Source organism: Arvicanthis niloticus, chromosome 28 (genome assembly GCF_011762505.2).
Source record: "Arvicanthis niloticus isolate mArvNil1 chromosome 28, mArvNil1.pat.X, whole genome shotgun sequence".
Taxonomy (NCBI): Eukaryota; Metazoa; Chordata; class Mammalia; order Rodentia; family Muridae; genus Arvicanthis; species Arvicanthis niloticus.
In genome coordinates, this window is record NC_133436.1 from 14068521 (window position 1) to 14086950 (window position 18430).

At 41.9% G+C, this 18430-nt stretch overlaps 1 protein-coding gene across 2 annotated transcripts in view; it reads left to right on the forward strand.

Annotated features, from left to right (window-relative positions):
* The first annotated feature begins 61 nt into the window (after positions 1-61).
* Positions 62-18430, forward strand: part of Rgs17 (regulator of G protein signaling 17) — an 89129-nt gene continuing 70760 nt past the window's right edge. Inside the window, exon 1 of one of the 2 annotated variants that reach the window (XM_076926739.1) lies at positions 62-392. The gene's annotated coding sequence lies outside the window, so the exon portion shown is untranslated. Of the gene's footprint in view, positions 393-511; positions 790-18430 lie in introns of those variants that run through there. The other variant, XM_076926740.1, reaches the window with a different exon arrangement.

The window sequence follows — 18430 nt, forward strand, 5'->3', positions numbered from 1 at the left end:
ACCTCCCCCACTGGCGTCGCCAGAGCCGCCTGGGCACAGAGACACTGACACCCTGAGCTCTGTCGCCGGGCGGGCACGCCGGGAAGGGACACGACGGTGACTCACGCATCCGAGCGCCCGCGGGAGGGGAGGACGCCTCACCTCCGGCTGCGCGGGGCGAGGGGCTGCGCCTGTCTCCGGGACGCATGCGCCGCGAGCTGCTCCGCTCCCTCCCCGCCCACCCCAGCCTCCTCCCTCTCGGCTCTTTCCTGGCCTCTCTCCCTCTCTCCCTCGCCGGGTGCTGAAGTTGGGCGGATGGCAAGGAGCCCGCTCCGCTAGAGGACGGAGCAGCCCAGCCTAGAGCACACTAGGACCCGAACCCCGGGACTCTCGCCCACATCCCAGGCCACCCGGTAAGACGCGACCTCTGAATCCCGGAGAGGACAAGAAATAACATAAAAATGTCTGCTTTGCACTGATGGGTGGGCTTGATTTTTTTTTTTCTCTCCTTTTGCTCCCCCACCCCCACCTCACGGCGAGGTAGGTGGCGAGGAGGAGGTAGGAAAGAAGGGGCGGAGGTGGCGCCCGCTGCCTGTGTCCTGGCTGGTGAGGCAGTGGGGCGCGCGGGTCTCAGCGGGCAGCACAGCTTCGCGGCTCCGTGAAGTTGAATCCCGCGTGGTCCGCTTCAGGGCTCGGTCCACTCGCGTCCCCGGGTTCTGTGGAAGGGCTGGACCGTTCTCCTGCCGTGTCACGGCTTCGGGTGTCCCTGCTCCCGCGGGAAGAAATCTCAGCACCTTCGGGGACCTGGAGGTGAGAGGGCGCTGCGGTGGCGAGTGGGGGAACGCGCAGGGGTTCGGGGTCCCCAGGCTTTTCGTAGCTGTTTGGTTAGTAGAGAATTGATGGTGAAAATACATCGAGACGGTCTCAGCCGCGGACCACCTCGGATGGTCTCATTTCTCCCTTTATCTTTTGGTGCCTTTAGGGAAAATAGAGATTCAGGTGCAGGTGATGGCTTTACAAATACCTTGAGCAGCTGCTGTGTGTGTGTGTGCGCGCGCGCGCGCGCGCCTGTGTGTGTGTGTGTGTGTGTGTGTGGTGCAGAGGTGAGAGTCTCTTTTGTTCCTCCCCCACTCCCTTTAGTCCAGAGAAAGCGAGTTCTGGTGTGTGTGTGCACGGCATCAGGTCGGTTTTACAGCAATTAAGGAGGTGAAGACTGGGAACGCCTACCAGCCCCCAAGCGCTGCCCCGCTTGGGTGCATCACAGACTCCCTTGCTGTGGGATCTAGCTCTCCAGATTATGGATAGATCGCAGCTACTAGCTGCTTCCTCCCTAGCCTACCTCCTTCTCTCTTTTCTCCGGCTGCCTGCCGCAGAGGCTGGTTGCAGACACTTCACTGTTGTTTCCTCTTCATCCTACCTCTGTTGTCTTGGTGGAAAATGTCGGAGGACCTGAGGATGGCGGAAGGACAGAGCAGCGGGTGGAGACCTGCTCCTGGCCAGCGGGAAAGCCTGCTTGCTGTGTGTCTCAGTCAGTCCGCGCCACTCACTCAGAAGAGACTGAGCAGTGGTCACCTGGTCTAAAAGATGCTAGCGCAAGACCACCCTGTGTCCTCTTCCTTCACTGAGAGCTGAGAATGCTCGCTCACTTGGGAGATCCTGGTCACCCAGGAACCCTGCCCCTGGCTCTGGGCATAGTGTTTCCAACACTCCCCACTCCCTACAGACCCTTCAGTAGTAAATTCATCCTTCTAAGTCTTGTCTGAAAAACTTTGCATGCTTACAGCTGTTTCTGTCTCTTCAGGGGAGGAGGGTGTTACAGCTGGATTCTGTCCGTAATGGTTTGGCTATCACAGATAAAGAGAAACCTTAGTTGATAAACACTTCTGAGACTGGATTCCATCTGCATTTCCGGCACTGAGGCACACTGGTTTTCAGGGTGTTGAACCTTTCTGAAAAAGCATTTAATTGACAAAATGAGAAATAAATTTTACTCCTACAGTGAAGACAGTGTTTTGCTCATAGGTTCAGAGCTGCTAGATGCTGTATGCATTGAAGAATTTGCAAGGTGCGAAGCCTTTAAGTTCCTTGTATGCATTTCTGAAGTCTGTCTTAGTAACATCAGTTATGTACGGAACATGCATTATAACACTGATAACCAATCAAAAGGTAATTCGTACTCATCAAGTCACATGACTGAAAGGTTTGACCTCCTAAGTTACTATTACGAAGCCATTTCTTCTGTTAGCGTGAACTAAACCAGTAACTAGCCCACTCATGACAACATAAATTTATTTACTGGGTTATCATTTTTAAGGTCTGTATTGAGGGCCCACGGATCAGGTTCATTGATGGGTTTTGGAGCTAAGAAAACAAGCGTTTATTATTACAGAAAAGGATCAGATGTCGTATTTTGTTAAGCGGGATGCCTCTCCTTGGTGACAATAACGGAACCCAGGTCACTAGTAGTCATCGTTCCTCTTGAAATGGTCTCCGAAAGATAAAGAAATCCACTCATTTTAAAACCAGCAGTGTAAGGTTTTCATTTGTTGTGATGCCTCAACTTCTCCTTGGGCTAGTCCCTACTTTGGAGTCTGTGCTCATTTCTACAGCAAATAAATGGCCTTCCCGTCTCGGTTTTGGAGGGCCATCGGATCAGGGTTTAGTTCATTTAAGTCATACTGTAAATGGTCTAAATCCATCTTCATTCCCAAGGACTTCTTATACTTTTTCATAATACGTCAGTCTCATTAGCATTTCCTACCCCAGAACTGGACACTTTGAAAACAAAAAGGTATATTCTTATTTATTTAGCCTTATACAGCTAAATGCAAGTGAACGATCTCTGTCCTAATTGGTGAGCATTCCGCCGACTCACCCAGTAAAGAGAGTCAGGGAGAACTTAGGTGTGAATGTTCTACCGTGAAGATAGCGGGTCCCACGTTAGAAGTCCATTTGCTGAACTGCGTGGACTTCCCTGGAGAAGTGGTCACCAGCAGAGAAGGGCGGAGCTAAGAGGGATGGGAAGCCATTCCTGCAGGAGGAGTTAAGGTACAAATAAAAAATGTTTTTGTGTATTCATGTGTGTGTGCGCGCACACACACACACGATACTCTTTACCAAGTATCCTCATTGAGATTATGCCCATGGTCCTACATCTTGGAGGAAGCAAGGTTTAGAATTGTGAATGCATTCTCCAGATATAACACTTGAGTGTTGGCTTACTTCTGGGTGATGACGCTATATTTGCTTATCTGATACCTCCTAGAACACAGGAACTTATATAAAATGAGGACACATGTGGACTGTAACAAACACAAATATTTTTGTCAAGACAGATTTGGTTGATGTACTGATTCCACCATTTAGTGACTTTGTTATTCATCTGCCCAGCCTCAGTTTCCCTCGGTGCGAAGATCCTGGGATAGCTTTAAGCACAGATAGAATATACTGTACAGAAGATATATTTACTACAAATTCATCATATGCATAGGTATACCATCACTTGAATAATTAATGTGTATTGAACAGTATCATTCTGGCTCTTTACAAAGCTCCTGTTACTTTGTTACCACTTCTGTATTTTAATGTGATATAGTGACTGCCAAGTAACTCATCGGATGCATGACTTAATTTATTAGCCATTCTTTTACTTGTGAACTTTTATGTTCTTTCTAGTGTTTTCCTATTTGAACAGATACATACCTTTATTCTCTTATTTTTATGTATACCTTTTTCCTTTAGGTTTGTTCTATACACTACATAATTCTCATCAAGATATGGGGTTCTTCTCCAAAAAATTATTGCTAAGATGGTAGGTGAACTTAATATTTTTCAAAATTTACACAATTTACTAAGGAAGAGAATTACTTTGTGACATGCTTGTAGCCATCTTTTTCAACTGTGATTTGTTTGTATCATTTACACCCAGGTGTGTGTAATACTATGTAAATACATTTTTGTCCCTTGAGTGATAATATTGCTCGTTTTAAAAGGAAACCCCCAAAAAAAGGGAAAAAAAAAAAAAAGCTCAATGGCAAAGACTATGGGGGACAAAGATTAGAGAAATTATCATGGTTAAAGCTGAAGGGTCCTAGCCTGGTCATCCGAGGAGCCAGGGAGGCTTGGTGCTCAGAGTTCAAGTCCTGATGTCTGGCTTTCCTTTCAGCCTGCACAGTTCCCTTTAGAAGCCACTGTCACTAAATGGTTTTCAAGCATACACTTCATTCTGAATGGTTCAATAGGAAGAGTTCCCTGGGTTTCGAAGATTGTTCTACCAGTTGCTGATGTCATAGAGATAACTTTTCAATTTTAATGGAATTAAGAAGAAAATAGGCACAATAGTGATCCAATGAGAGGATTAAGTCAAATTTTCATCAAAATAAAATAATCGAACAGTCATAAAATCAAGTCAGTTAGTGTCATATCCTATCCTTAAATTTCAGCTGCATATAAAATTTAAATATTTTAAGAGGCAAGTGTCTGACCTATTACCTTAATGATTTTTTTTTTATATCCAGAGTCTATTAGGTATGGTTTTTTGTTACTGTAAGTTATCACAGTGTCCAAAAGCAACCTAAGTAAGAGTGTCCATTTGGCTCGTAGTTGCAGTGGGATAGATGTGTGAAATGTCAGGGAGGAGTCTCTGCAGGAGCACTGAAACATTGTCACAACTGCATGCTGGGATGAGGGGCAAGCACAGGAAGAAGAGTGAACTACCTAATCTCAAGGCTCCTCCAATGACAAACTTCCTCCAGCAAGGCTCCACCTCCTAGAGGTCTGACAAACTCTTAAGCAGCAGCGCAGCCAGCTAGAGACCAAGTGTTCAAATACACAAGCCTGTAGGGAATAGGTCTTGTTCAAACCACCATAGTGTGCCTGAGGAATCAGTGGGAGGTTTTTTGTTTTTTTTTTAATTTTATGAATTTTTATATTAATATGTGAGAAAGGAGAGATATTTAGAGAACATGCCACAACATGTGAATAGAGGCTAAAGGTTAACTTTAAAGTCAATTTTCACCATCCATCCTTACATGGTCCCCAAGCTTGAATGGCTGAGACACCTCACCTGTACAAAGCAATGGCCTTCTGAGCTTATGGTGTTGACTTTTAAAGTTTTATGACTTGATGATTTTAGTTCCCAAAGTTTGATTGCAGACCTTGGACAATCTATGGCATTCTCTAAAAACTAAATAAACCACTAAGCATAGAATTTTATAATAATAAAGTATTTCTGTTTACCCAATGTTATCAAACCGCAACAATTCAAGAGTAAAGCCTGGACTTTCTAATGATGGGTGAAAGGCCCTTAAAAGCAAAGTGGTGGGATATAAAGCCTGTTTCCAATAGAGCTAGATATGAGTTATTACTTATATAGACAGAGTTACTTATATATTACAGAGTTTTCATTTAAAAAAATCGTACAAGTATCTTGAATTAGGAATTCTAAGAAGAGGTATTGACATACAAAATCTCCTTGACTTTCTCTAAATTTTGCATGGGACATTTTCTTTTAAATCCCTTTATCAATAAATATAATTTTATTATAGACGATGAGTGTGATTAACAAAGCAAATATTTACTTCCTTATATTGGACCAAAGGCTTTTTTTTTATAGTGCTGATTGGCTATTGAAATGCACAGGTTGTAATTCAAGAGCTGTGGCATCATAATAAAACAGGCATGGCCCAGGGGGACATTATGGTATCAGTGACAGGGCAGGGTAAGTGTTTATTCTGTTTCTTCAGTTGGCTCTGGTCTTCTTACCCAGTGGAAACTTCACCAAGACCACACTTTATCAGTTCATTCTGTCTCAACGACGAAAAAATGGGCTAGTTTTTTTGGTATATTATAAAAAGTCTTGTTAGGCATGGTGGTGCATGCCTTTAATCCCATAACTGAGAAAACAGAGAGAAAGGAATCTCTGTAAGTTTGAGGCCAGCCTGATCTACATAGTGAGAACAAGGCCACCAGGAGTACATAGTGAGACCCTGTCTATTAAATTATTAAGTCAATTTCGCCCAAGATATCTACTCCTTATCTCTATATCCCCCAACTCACCTTTTTTCTTTTTTTTTTTTAATTGAAAGTATTTTTTGAACAATATATCCCCATCTCTCTATCTTTTTAGGAAACCAACATGCAATAAAGAAAAAAAGAATAAAAACAAAGGGCATGAGAAACAAACACACATACACCCCACACATCGTTAAAACATGAAACCAGAAACTATAATATATATATAAAAGAACAGTAAGATTAATACACACATATATCATATATATATGTATATACATATACATACACACACACACACATATATATATATGTGTGTGTCTTCTTCTGTGTGCCATGCCCAACAGAAGAAGCAGTCTTCTTCTGTTGGGCATGGCACACTTACTTACTTACTTGTATTTTAATTCAGTTAGCCAAAACTAATGTCTGGCATTTGACATTTCATTTAAACAACAGGTGTAATCAACACATGTAAAACTGTCCCTGACAGAGATTTGAAAAGCAGAGAATGTAACTTGTGTGCAGATCCAAGAATTTTATTGCGGATAACTAAGAGTTTAACCTTAAGCTCTTTGGGCCCTATTATTGCCACTGTCAAAATAACATTGAAAGTGATAATTCTCAAAAATGCTGAGAGAGCAAACTAGAGGGTATATCTATGTAAAATATCCAATAGACTGTCATTCATTCACTCTGCAAGCATAATGTATTGTACTATGGTTAAATAAATACAAGGAACACTGTATACATGTTACATATATGAAAGAATTTTACTGTCTTAGAAGTTCTTGTCTTAACCAGCAGGCCCCTATCCATGTTGAAGCCTGTCTCCCTGTCAAGGCCTCGTTTTTAATTTTGTTAGACTTCCTGGTATGAATTTTAGATGCAAAGATAAACTAAATATGACCCCATTTGCCTAGGAAATTCACACATATTTCTTTGGCTCACTTTTTAATTTTATCTGCTAGGACTCATATTTTAAGTTTCCAAGGGATCCCTAAAAATCACGTGGGAATAATAGGGATGGATTTCCCTGGGCTTTGGGGAACTTAAGTTAGTTGATCTCAAAACTTAGAAGCTAATACCTATAAAGGGCAAGGGAGTCACTAAAAACAAAGTCAAAGATAAGAAGAAAGATAGGAAGTGGCTTTGATGGTGCCTGGCCAACAATTGAGCAACATGCAGAACCACCACACTCCTAAGCAGCCAAAGATATCGGGCTTAAGCCTCTTAGTGATCTTACAGACAGGGAGGTTCTCCAGTTCCTGCTGCATCTGTCTTATGCCCCTCCTCTACTTAAAAGTGCCTTTGGGTTGACTATCCCTGGGGTGATGTCCTGCAGTGCTGGCATCCTAGTGGACTGGGAGCCTGTTGCCCATGTGCTATATAGGGTCTGTGTCTTCTCTGTCATGGGATGGTCTACATTCTTCTCTTGATGCTATTCCAATTCCATCTTTGATAATAAACTGTCTTTGAAAAAAATGGAACCGAGGCCCCAAAACCAGGATGTTTCCCTTTGAAATTAATTAATCAGCTTTTTGTGTATAGCAGGGTCTCACATAGCACAGGCTGGCCTTGAACACATTAGGTAGCAGTGGATAACCTATTGATGCTTCTGCCCCCATGTGCCTGCAGGCTAGAATTACAGGTATTTGCCAAGATGCTCAGCCAGAATACTCCTTTGAGAAAGAAAATTTTGATTCAGGAGACATAAAAAACATCTTTAAAATCGGTCTGTTGTAATGACTAGAGTGATTTGTAACCCTACTACCCAGATTTATCCTGATCTACAAAGATTTGATGTTACCTGTACAACGGTAAAGATGGATTCTTCCTTGGCAATGTTATACACACACCATTGGTTTGCTTACTTGTGGTGATAAAGGACAGTCACAGTAGGGATGAATGATCTTGGAAATGAGTATAACCTCTGTCAGCCACCAGATATAACGTGCTTGTCATTGAACCTTTGACGGGGCTCTTAGTAAATAACAGTGTGTGAGAATTTGAAGTTTGAATCTATTTCTTTCTGAAATCACTGCTCAGCATCACTGTACCACTCCATTTTGCCTGTAACATCTGAGTTGTATATGGCCCTAAGGCATGGATCAATACACAGTAACTTGTGTCATTTATAAACCGGCACAATTTACTGCAGGGATGCTCTGTGAATCCGTGCTTAAGGCATTCATTACAGTATTGAAGACTCTATTGAGAGATGTGACTTTCACACTTCCCTACCCACTATTTAGTGAAGTTTGATATTTGACTCCCCAACCCTTTGTCAGTGTTGTTGGTCATTGTACCAAACAGATACATCTATGTGCGCGCGCGTGTGTGTGTGTGTGTGTGTGTGTGTGTGTGTGTGTGCGTGTGCGTGTATTGTGTGTGTTGTATGATTTAAGTGTGCGAATTGTTTGTGAGTTGTGTGTGTATGTGTTGTATGAGTTCGGTATGTGTAAGTTGTTTGTGCAGGTACGTACGTGTGTGTGTGTGTGTGTGTGTGTGTATTGTATGAGTGTTGTGTGTTGTATAAGTTGTGTGTGAGTTGATTGTGTGTAGACAGCATGCTCACCACTTGCATGTGCATGTGAAGGCCAGCAATTTTTTTTCCTCAGTCAACACCCTCATCATATTCTTCCAGGACACCTTTCCCCCAAGCTGGACCTCATAGTTCTGAGGAGACTGTATGTCCAGGGAGCCCCTAGAACCTGGTAGTGTCTGTCTTCCCAGCACTGGGGTTATTGATGTGCTGGCTGTGCCGAGATTTATACGTTTTATATGGTACTAGGGATTAGAACTCAGATCCTCAAATATGTACAGCAGGCACTATACCCAGTAAGCCATCTCCCAGCATCTTGTGTAGATTATTTCTAAATATATAAATTACAGAAGAAGGAATATAAATTCTTTTTAAATTTTTCTAACCTATCAGGAAAACATTGACATTTACTGTTATTTTATATATTTTTGAATATTTATTTATTATTGATATTGTGTGTATAGAAGTGGGAGGACAACTTTCTCAAGTGGATTCTCTCCTTTGTCATGGATTTCAGAGCTTGAGCCCAGGTTACCAGGTTTATGAGGTGAGTGTTTATATGGTAACCTGCTCTGCCGTCTTGCCAACCCTATTTCATGTTATTTAGGGGACTGTAGGATAAGTTTCTATTAGAAAATTTAAATGTATCAATGCTTCAGCCTATCTAAATGCAAATGTTTCAGTCTATGAGAACAAATTAAAACAACAACAAAAATTAAAATCAAACACAAAATGCCATTTTGTTATCTATTTAGTGTCTGACTATATACTGCCCGTTTGTTCCATCTGTGTGAAGTTATAAGTAACTAATGTTGACTATTTTATTCAAGCTATAGAAGTTAAATGGCCCCAATTTTCACTGATGAAGAAATTGTTTAGATGAAATTATCCTCAGTAAAGCCAATGTCCAATGGTTTACCTATATTCATAAAAAATAGAGTGACATCATTGAAAAATATACTTGCATAACTATGTAATACTGAAAGCCAGGATATGGGAAATCCTTTATAGATTAGAATTATCTCTGAAGTGTAATATCTGGAGTAGATGAGTCATGCGTCATTACATGGATGTACGTGTGTCTTTATTCATGGGTGGAAAGACAAACAACCGATGTGACACTTGTACGATTATAGCTTAGCGTTCGGGGAACAAAAAGGTGTGTCCCTGGGAAATATATAGATGGTGCAGAGAAGGTAATAGAGACTCAGGTTGAAGGAAGCAAGGGTACACTCAGAAAACAGTACTCCCAGCTAAAACTCACTGTATTTTAAAACACTGTTTGCTACGCTATTATGTAACTGGTACGTTATGTAACCACTGCCAGTTTTGAGAATCCATGCAACCCAGTCTTAAGAAGGTAATTTTCCTCCATTAATTCAGTAATTTTCATTGACTAAACATCTGAGTGAAGCAAAGAGGTTGTCATGAGGTAGAATCCCATTAAATAAATGTCAGTTCCAGGAAGGGGGAAAAAAATCCTGAAGCACTTCTTGCCCTGATGTACACATCAGGTTGCTGGAAATAATCGACGGAAGTTTATAAGTGATACCAAAGTTCAGTCACATTTATTAAAATGTCTATGCCAAGTGTTTCTTTTTACATGCAACTGTTCGTGCATCTGCTGTGGGCAAGATCAGTTCTGGTTTTATGATGTAGACATGCCCATCTGTATATTTAAATAGTGGCGATAAATTAATGTGCAAGTTAAGCTTTTTCTTCATTGAATCACAGGACCATTCAGTGACTTAATGCCTGGAGTATTTATTAAGATTCGGGGGGAAGGAGGGTAACAAGTGTGAATGGAGAAGCTCTTGCACTTTTGTCCCTAAGACTATTTTGAAAAGAATGTGTATTTAACAGCTTGGTAGGATTGCCGAAAGTGGCCACTCAGTGAAGCTGCTGTTTATAACTGAAATCAACTTTGGTACTTGGTGTGCTAGCCTCTGACTACTTAGCCCCAAAAGAATTGTAGTCTGGTTAGATTTCAGGGGGAAAAAGAGAGACTATCTGCCTGAGAGTTGAACCCACAGGGTACAATCTTAAAAGTGGACACAGCGATGGAAAAAGAGAGAAGTCTGGTCTGAGTGTCCCGGTGTTTGCACTCTACCTCCTGGTTCCTTCAGACTCATCTGCTTACCAGTTTCACCTCTGCTGTGTCCTTCCTTCTTATTCTTAATTAATGTGCTGTGTAATTGGAGCCCTGATCTACATCTGGGAATATGAAAATTAAATAAGAAATAGCTGAGTCTCAAGGAGCCTGAGGATGAGTTGAAGAGAGAAGATGAGTATGTATTTTTTTTTATTGTTATAAAATAGTCCAGGAGAGAAATGAGATTCCATGTAAATTAAAGAACTGAAATCATGTGAGATAATTAAACCAGAATCTGGGGGCAGGGGGATTTCCATGGAGAGTGCAATTAGATTGAAAGGCTTGTCTAGTTCAAGAGTAATACAATCAAAGGTACTGGGTACTTACATCTTAGAGACCGCATTGTCCAATAGGCAATGGGCTGGGGCCACAACACAGTGTCCACCACTTCTAAAGCAGAGAAGTCTGGGGAAGATGTGGGTGGGGGGTTGCTGATGAACAAATTCCTATCTTGGATATAACTGTTGAGGCAGTAGCACGGTACTCGGCAAAGCCAGGAGTGTTGTGACTGGTTGTGTCCATGTTGCAGACAGAAGGTTGCTTATAAACTGCCACCAGGAAAGGTCCCAAACACATATTTTGACACCCGAAAGAAAGGTGGCCACAGAAGCATAGCACTTATTATTCTGTAATCCTGATGACCTCATAATAATACCATTCTGTATGACACTACTTATGGGCTTGCAATGAGATCTTCATTCTTCTGGTTGTGTACCTTAGGAAGACATGGATGAACAACATGTTTTTAAATTGGTAATCTAAACAGAAGAAATACAGAATATCTTTTTGAACATAGAAACTGTTAGGAACCCTTGTGCCTGAAGATATAGATGAGTGTATTCTCTCTTTGAAAAAGTTTATTAAAAGAATGTTTAGAAAAGAAATAGAGCCGAGCGGTGGTGGTGCACGCCTTTAATCCCAGCACTTGGGAGGCAGAGGCAGGCGGATTTCTGAGTTCGAGGCCAGCCTGGTCTACAGAGTGAGTTCCAGGACAGCAAGGGCTACACAGAGAAACCCTGTCTCGAAAAACCAAAAAAAAAAAAAAAGAAAAGAAATAGAACTCAGTTGCATACAACGACTGACTCATTGCCTGTTCCAAACAAGAAGAACACTTAAACTTCAAAGAGTAACTTCAGTGCGCAATGCTAACATGTTTACCTGAAGGTATTATTTTAAAGATTTGCTTATTTATTTTATGCATGTGAGTGCACTGTCACTGTCTTCAGACACACCCAAAGAGGGTATCAGATCTCTTTACAGATGGTTGTGAGCCACCATGTGGTTGCTAGGAATTGAACTCAGGACCTTCTGGAAGAGCAGTCAGTGCTCTTAACCACTGAGCCATCTCTCCAGCCCCTGAAGATATTATTTTAATGGTATAGTCTGACTATCTAAGCTTCATCAATTACAAGTGTGCTATGACACATATATTCAGAAGACGGACATATAGAAAATTTTGTTTCAATCATAATTTTCCAACTACATGACATTGAACTCTTCAGAAACAGATACCTAAGAATTAAACTCAGTTCTTGTTTTTTAATCAGTGAAAATAACCCTGGGGTTTCATGTCACAATATTGTTTTCAATTTTTAGAGAATAAAATCAAAATTACATCAAAAGTAACACTATGGGTGTTCTCATAAAGTCCTACGCAGCAATTCTGAAACTGTGGCTTAAGCAATACAAGCTTATAGTATTGTTTGCTTAGAAACATGTTCAAGGCAGGTGAGATTGCAGCCCTGAGTGAAAGTTTTTCTTTGTTATTCAGGTTTCAGGTGAGAGGGTTAGATTTATGTCAAAAGATATTGTAAACTTTTAATATGAGATTTTCCTTAGAGTTATGGGAAGAATAAACCAAGGTGATTGGGGGCGAGGGAAACACAGAAAGACTGGGAAAACACAAATATTTTGGGCTCAAATTTTCAAAAGCCTAAGACATATAGGAGATTGTGGGCTGATGGAGGAAGTAGATCTGTACTGCTTGCGGCCCTTCCAGGGTGGGAAGTTTTGTTTCCTTGGTAAACAAGTACTGTTTGTTGAAGGAGGGATCTTGGGTTGCAGGGGGGGTTTGGGAAGGGCATGCCAGCAGGCAGGTCTGTGTAGTGGACAGGAGAACTTCCTCCAGGTGGGTATCAGTGAAGCCTGACCTCTAGAAAGCAGGCACGGTGAGAAGACATTTGGAGCCCTGGAATTCTTATCAATAGAGGCATAGAGGATTTAATCGGAGCCTTAAAGCTAACGTGCGAATCCTAAGTCCAAGTGTCTGGGAAATAAGATACCACTAAAGATACCATCTGTTCTTGCAAAGACAAAGGGATGAAGTGTTAAGAATGATGCAAAATTTGGGAAATGGTTTGACATATCTATCAGAATTCTTCCAGGTGATTAACGCACTGTAACCAAAAAGCTGCAGGAATATTAAGCATGATCTCGAGCTGTGTCGGGAGTGATGCACAAGGTCAGAATGAAGTAATTTGTATGAGACGGGATTGGAGGAACTTGTGCTTTCTGAGACTGGAATAGAGTGGCTCCCCTGGCAGATGGGTGTGTTTCTCCTCTTGGAGAAAAGCCATGGGAAGTCATTATTAGACTCTATCAAAATGATCACGGTGTATAACAGAAGCAATAAAACCTCAGGATGGACTGTATCAGAGATAATATATATGCAATAGCCTGGCATACAGTTGCTATTGGTCCATCTTCCTTATTATTGTGACTCTTTGGAGGAACAGTGGGACCAGAGGACACACAGCATTGCCAGAGATTTAGCTGTCCTACTGGGAGTACGTTTGCAATGATCCCAGCCTGCTAGTGAGGTGAGCCGCCTGGGAAGGCGATATGCTGAGCACTGAGCTGGCTGTGCCTGAGAGCTGGAAACAGACACTGGCAGAGACGTGGTGGAAGAGATTTATGGAAGAGGAACTGAGTGAAAAGAAAAAGAAATAAAAAGGAAAGGAAAGTCAACAGGACTGCCACTAGGTATGGTGGAGGAGAAGGTTTATTGTACGTAGATGGGAGAGCAGAGCTAAAGGCAGAGATCGACCTCTGGGATAGCCCAGACTGGACATAACCAGATTGAGCTGGGCCATGTGGAGGAGGGGGAGGAGAAGGGAGAGGGGAGAGAAGGGGACCATATGAGCAGCCAAGAGGCCCAAAGGTACAAAAAAAGAGTACATAACCAAAATGGTTGGATTGTATAAATAATCAAGAACAGCCCAGACTCTCAGGGCTGGAGGGGTCATGGTAGAAAGTGGGGTGTGCCAGCCTGGAAGGCCCTATAACAGGTTGGCGCTGAGGGATGCAAGGAGAACCTGGTGACCAGGCCCACTTTGATACGCTAAATAGGCACCTCTGCCATTTGTCCTGGGTTTGAAACCTAATAGAAACCACAAGTGACTTCTACTTCTGAGGTTCAAAGGACTCCCAGCTTTTCAACAGAAAGACTGGGGGGGGGGGAGACAGACAGAGAGAGAGAGAGAGAGAGAGAGAGAGAGAGAGAGAGAGAGAGAGAGAGAGAAAGCAAGCTTACAGTAGGAACCTGGGCCTTATCTGAATTGAATGAAGGTGCGGAGAAAAAGGGGGACCACAACTGTATACACACATACACAGCTATGTTCTATATATGTACATGTATGCATGAGGTCATCAGAAGGAACAAGAAATGTTAAAGGGTCAAGGATGCTGCAGTGTGCTCAAGCCAAGGAAGAAGAGATTTTTAACCAACTGTGTATACATATGTATACATAGAGACATACAAATAAATAATATATATGTATAAATCTTGTGGAAAAGAGTTTAAAAGCAAGTTTAAAAGTTTTGCCAGAAAGAGCAGGTAACATATCACGCAGCATAAGTTTGAATAACATCAGAACCAAGGGGAACTGTCAGACTTTGTGTATTGAAGGGTTTATACACTACATGTTTTGAAATACTCAAACAGCTTAAAGTGAAGTTCTTTCATTCAGGGCAATGGTTATGAAGCAAAGCCAAGATAAGGAAGGAGGCAGAAAGAGAAATTATCAGGGCAATCGGGGGAAGAGACCACAAAACAGATAAGACTGGTTGTAACGGGAGCCCCTCGTGTTAACTAAGGCTTCTGGGTAACTAGTCAAATTGTCTATAACTGACTAGTTAAGGAAAGAAGATAGTTTTCAAACAAAAACTTTCTTTCCTGGCACTCAGTTCTGTAAGAGTGTGTGGCATGGATTCTTAGATACGGACGGTGACCTGGGAGATAAAGTGCATGCAACTCCAGCCTTGCTTAGAATCGCTGCTTCTCCTTGAAGCCTTTTAAGGTCAGTTTGCAGAGGGGGATGAAGTCCTTCTTAGATTCCAGTACTGCAGTGGCGATTCCCTTGGGCAAGGACTAGTTTAGGCTTCCAGACACTCCTTGGTGATAAAGGGAGATAAATGGGCATTGGGGTAATTCCAGGGCTTCCTCTGGAGAAAGAAAGGAAAATCAAAACCCTGCAACCTCTCTATCTGAACTGTCCTTCAGTTCAGCTCCAAGGAGACTTTTGTCGGACTCTGCCTGAGGCGATCTTTCACCTTCCTCTTTGCTCTCCTCCCCTAACATCAGCGTTTCCGTTTCCGTTCAAGGCATTTGCTATTCTGTTGATTACTTTGTGGTCTCCATCTCCCTCCTCCTACACGGTAGAATGTAATCTAGTACCAGACACACAGTAGGTGCTTAGTGTGCTGAGGGGGGATGGAGGCTTGCCCTGTAGGAGAGAACTTGGCTGCGTGTCGATGTGAGGAGGTAGAGGTGGGACTGGAACAAAGTGTCCCCATGTGTCATTGAGAGGAAGATAATGATTGTAGTAATACTGCAATTCTTTCACAGGAATACTGGAGCAAGGGCACACTTCACTGTGATTACACTTTCCTGTACACTCAGAGGTCTGTTTATTAATAAGAATGGGAAAATCATGAATATTAATTGACAATGTTAATACGGGATAGATCCTTTGTGGGAAGAGAATAAGGGCCCTTGTTTGTATTGATACCATTTTCTTTATTACATAAAAGTATATATATCATGTTACCTATTTATATATATGTATGGATTTGTGTGGAGGCCAGAGATCAACTTCTATTGTTATTTCTATAGTGTTAGAAAACAAGGGGGCGACCACCTTATTTTCTTGAGATAACAACTCTCCCTTGGCTTTGGGGTTTCTTAAGTAGGTTAGGTTGGCTGACAAGCAAGCACCTATAATCCACATATCTATACATTTACACGGGATAGATCATATCTATACCACCATGCCCACACCCATATTATATTATATATATACATATATATATGTATATATATATACACAAACACACACACATATATATGTATGTATATGTATAAAACTAGTGGAGAAGCACTAATGGAAGTGGAACACAGAGAACAGAAAACTTTCTAATATTTATCAGAGAGGAGCCCTGAGCTCGTTGACTGTGAGAAGCAAGAATTTCAATGGTGAAACATCAGGAAAAGGCATCAAGGGATGTCCTGAAGCTTGGGTTTCAGCCATTCTTGAGAAACTTATAGTATTTTAGATCAAAATAAAAACATATGCTAGGATATAGTACACAGTACTTATGGGGCTTGTTGGTGTCACCTTATTGACTTAGACCTAGTACTAAGAAACAGTTCTCATGATCTTGGCACCCTATGAGGCTTTGACTCCAGGCTCCATGGTACAAGTTTGCAAAGTGGAGATAATGGAATTTCCCCAAAGCTGAGGACAGGCAAGGGAGTTTAGAATCACAGAGCATGATAAGTTCAGAAGCCACCTTGAAATCTTCCAAGTCTGCAGAAATAATGGATTTTTCCCTTCGACTTCTTTTCTCTAACAATTTAACTGACAGCCAGAGGAAAGATGCGGTGGGACAGATAGTACAAACCGATGCTTCTCCATTAGCTTTATTTACGGTATCTGAGTCTCACCCCTTGCAGTTTCCAGCTTAGACAAAGACAGAATATTATGAATATACCACTGCTTATGTGGCGATCAAGTTTTGGTCCTAACGTTAACTGCCTTATTAAGTCATTAAAACTGAGTTTGCTTGTTTTCATAAAACGCCACGACTTTCCTCATTAGAATCTGTTAAATTGCTCCACAAGAAAATCAGCAAGCTACTGGGCTTCATCTTCACGCACCAGGCACCAGGCACCAGTTAGCTGCTATTTCCGCAGGGAAACAATGTACTCTTCCAAATGGAAATGAGTGTTAGCAGGAAAAAAAAGACCTCAAAAGCTTATTGGGAAAAGACTCTTGAGGTCAAGTTTGAAATAAGTTAACTTTCCCTACATACTCATTCTCCTGCACAAGGAGAAGCTGTCATCCCAAAGACGGTGGAGAGACAGGACTTCAAAGAAGAAGCCCAGATTTTTTAAAAAAAATAAATAAATTCAAATAAAAAAAAAACACATTGGAACACAGCGACATATCTTTTCAACATGAAGCAGAAGCTGAGTTCACTTTCTGCCATATCACTTGTTACTTATTGGTGTTCTGTTGCTTTTCCCTTTTATAGACATAGACTTGAGTGACAGGTAGGCCCTTGGGGAAGAGGACATCATAAGGACAAGCGTTTCATGCTGAAATTTCCTGTATATTTCATCCTATTGACTTTCTCTTGTAACAGATTCTCATTGAACACTTACTATGTGCCAGACCTTGTTCTGGAAGATTCCAATTTGTTAAGGAACAAACCAAAAATACTTGGCTCTAATCAGGCTTCCATACTTGCATGTTGAGTCTGTTCTGAGATCAGAATCTGTGGTCCTTTGTAAAACAGGGATACTTGCATACAAATGCACGAGATCAAATGAAGAGGAAGGAAAAGAACACTGGATGGATGCGGCTGGGATTTGATGGCAGGGACCTAAAGATTAACATAACTGGGTATCAATCCATTTCAACCCAATGGAAAAAGGCAATCTCTCCCTCTCCCTCTCTCCCTCTCTCCCTCTCTCCCTCTCTCCCTCTCTCCCTCTCTCCCTCTCTCCCTCTCTCCCTCTCTCCCTCTCTCCCTCTCTCCCTCTCCCTCTTCCCCTCCCTCTCCCTCTCCCTCTCCCTCTTCCCCTCCCTCTCCCTCTTCCCCTCTCCTCTCTCCCTCTCTCACTTCCTCCTGCTCGCATTCTCTCTCTCTCTCTCTCTCTCTCTCTCTCTCTCTCTCTCTCTCTCTCTCTCCTCCCAACCTCCACCCCCTATGTTCCCATTCAAGAAAATACATGGCTGGTAGCACAACATTCTGGGCACAAGGGGGAGAAATGAGCTCATTTATTCTCAGACTAGAAATCTGACTTCCCTCCAGGAATTTCCCAGGAATGAGCTTCATGTTTTATCCCCATTGCCTAACTGTTCTTGCATTTGCCTGCCAAACCTGGTTCCAAGCGCTCTAGGTTTGGAGGAGCATTCCAGAAAATTTACAGCATAATTAACTAAAGCAGAAATTCTGTAGGGCTTCAGTAAAATGAAAATCATATTCAACAGAAGTAAGGGGAGAAAAAAAAACACAAAAGGAATATATTCTTGTAATGCATATCTAGACAAGAGGATAGGAATTCAATTTTACATTGTCTAAACTTGCAGTCTGTGTAATGCACAGAGCCATAGTAGGACAACATGAGAGAAGAGGCAGTTTAACGCCTCAGGAACGTGGTCTTTTCTCCTTTGGAGAATGGTTGCGTATAGTTTTCAGAAATCCTTTGTAACTGACATGCACTCAAGTTTCCAGCCACC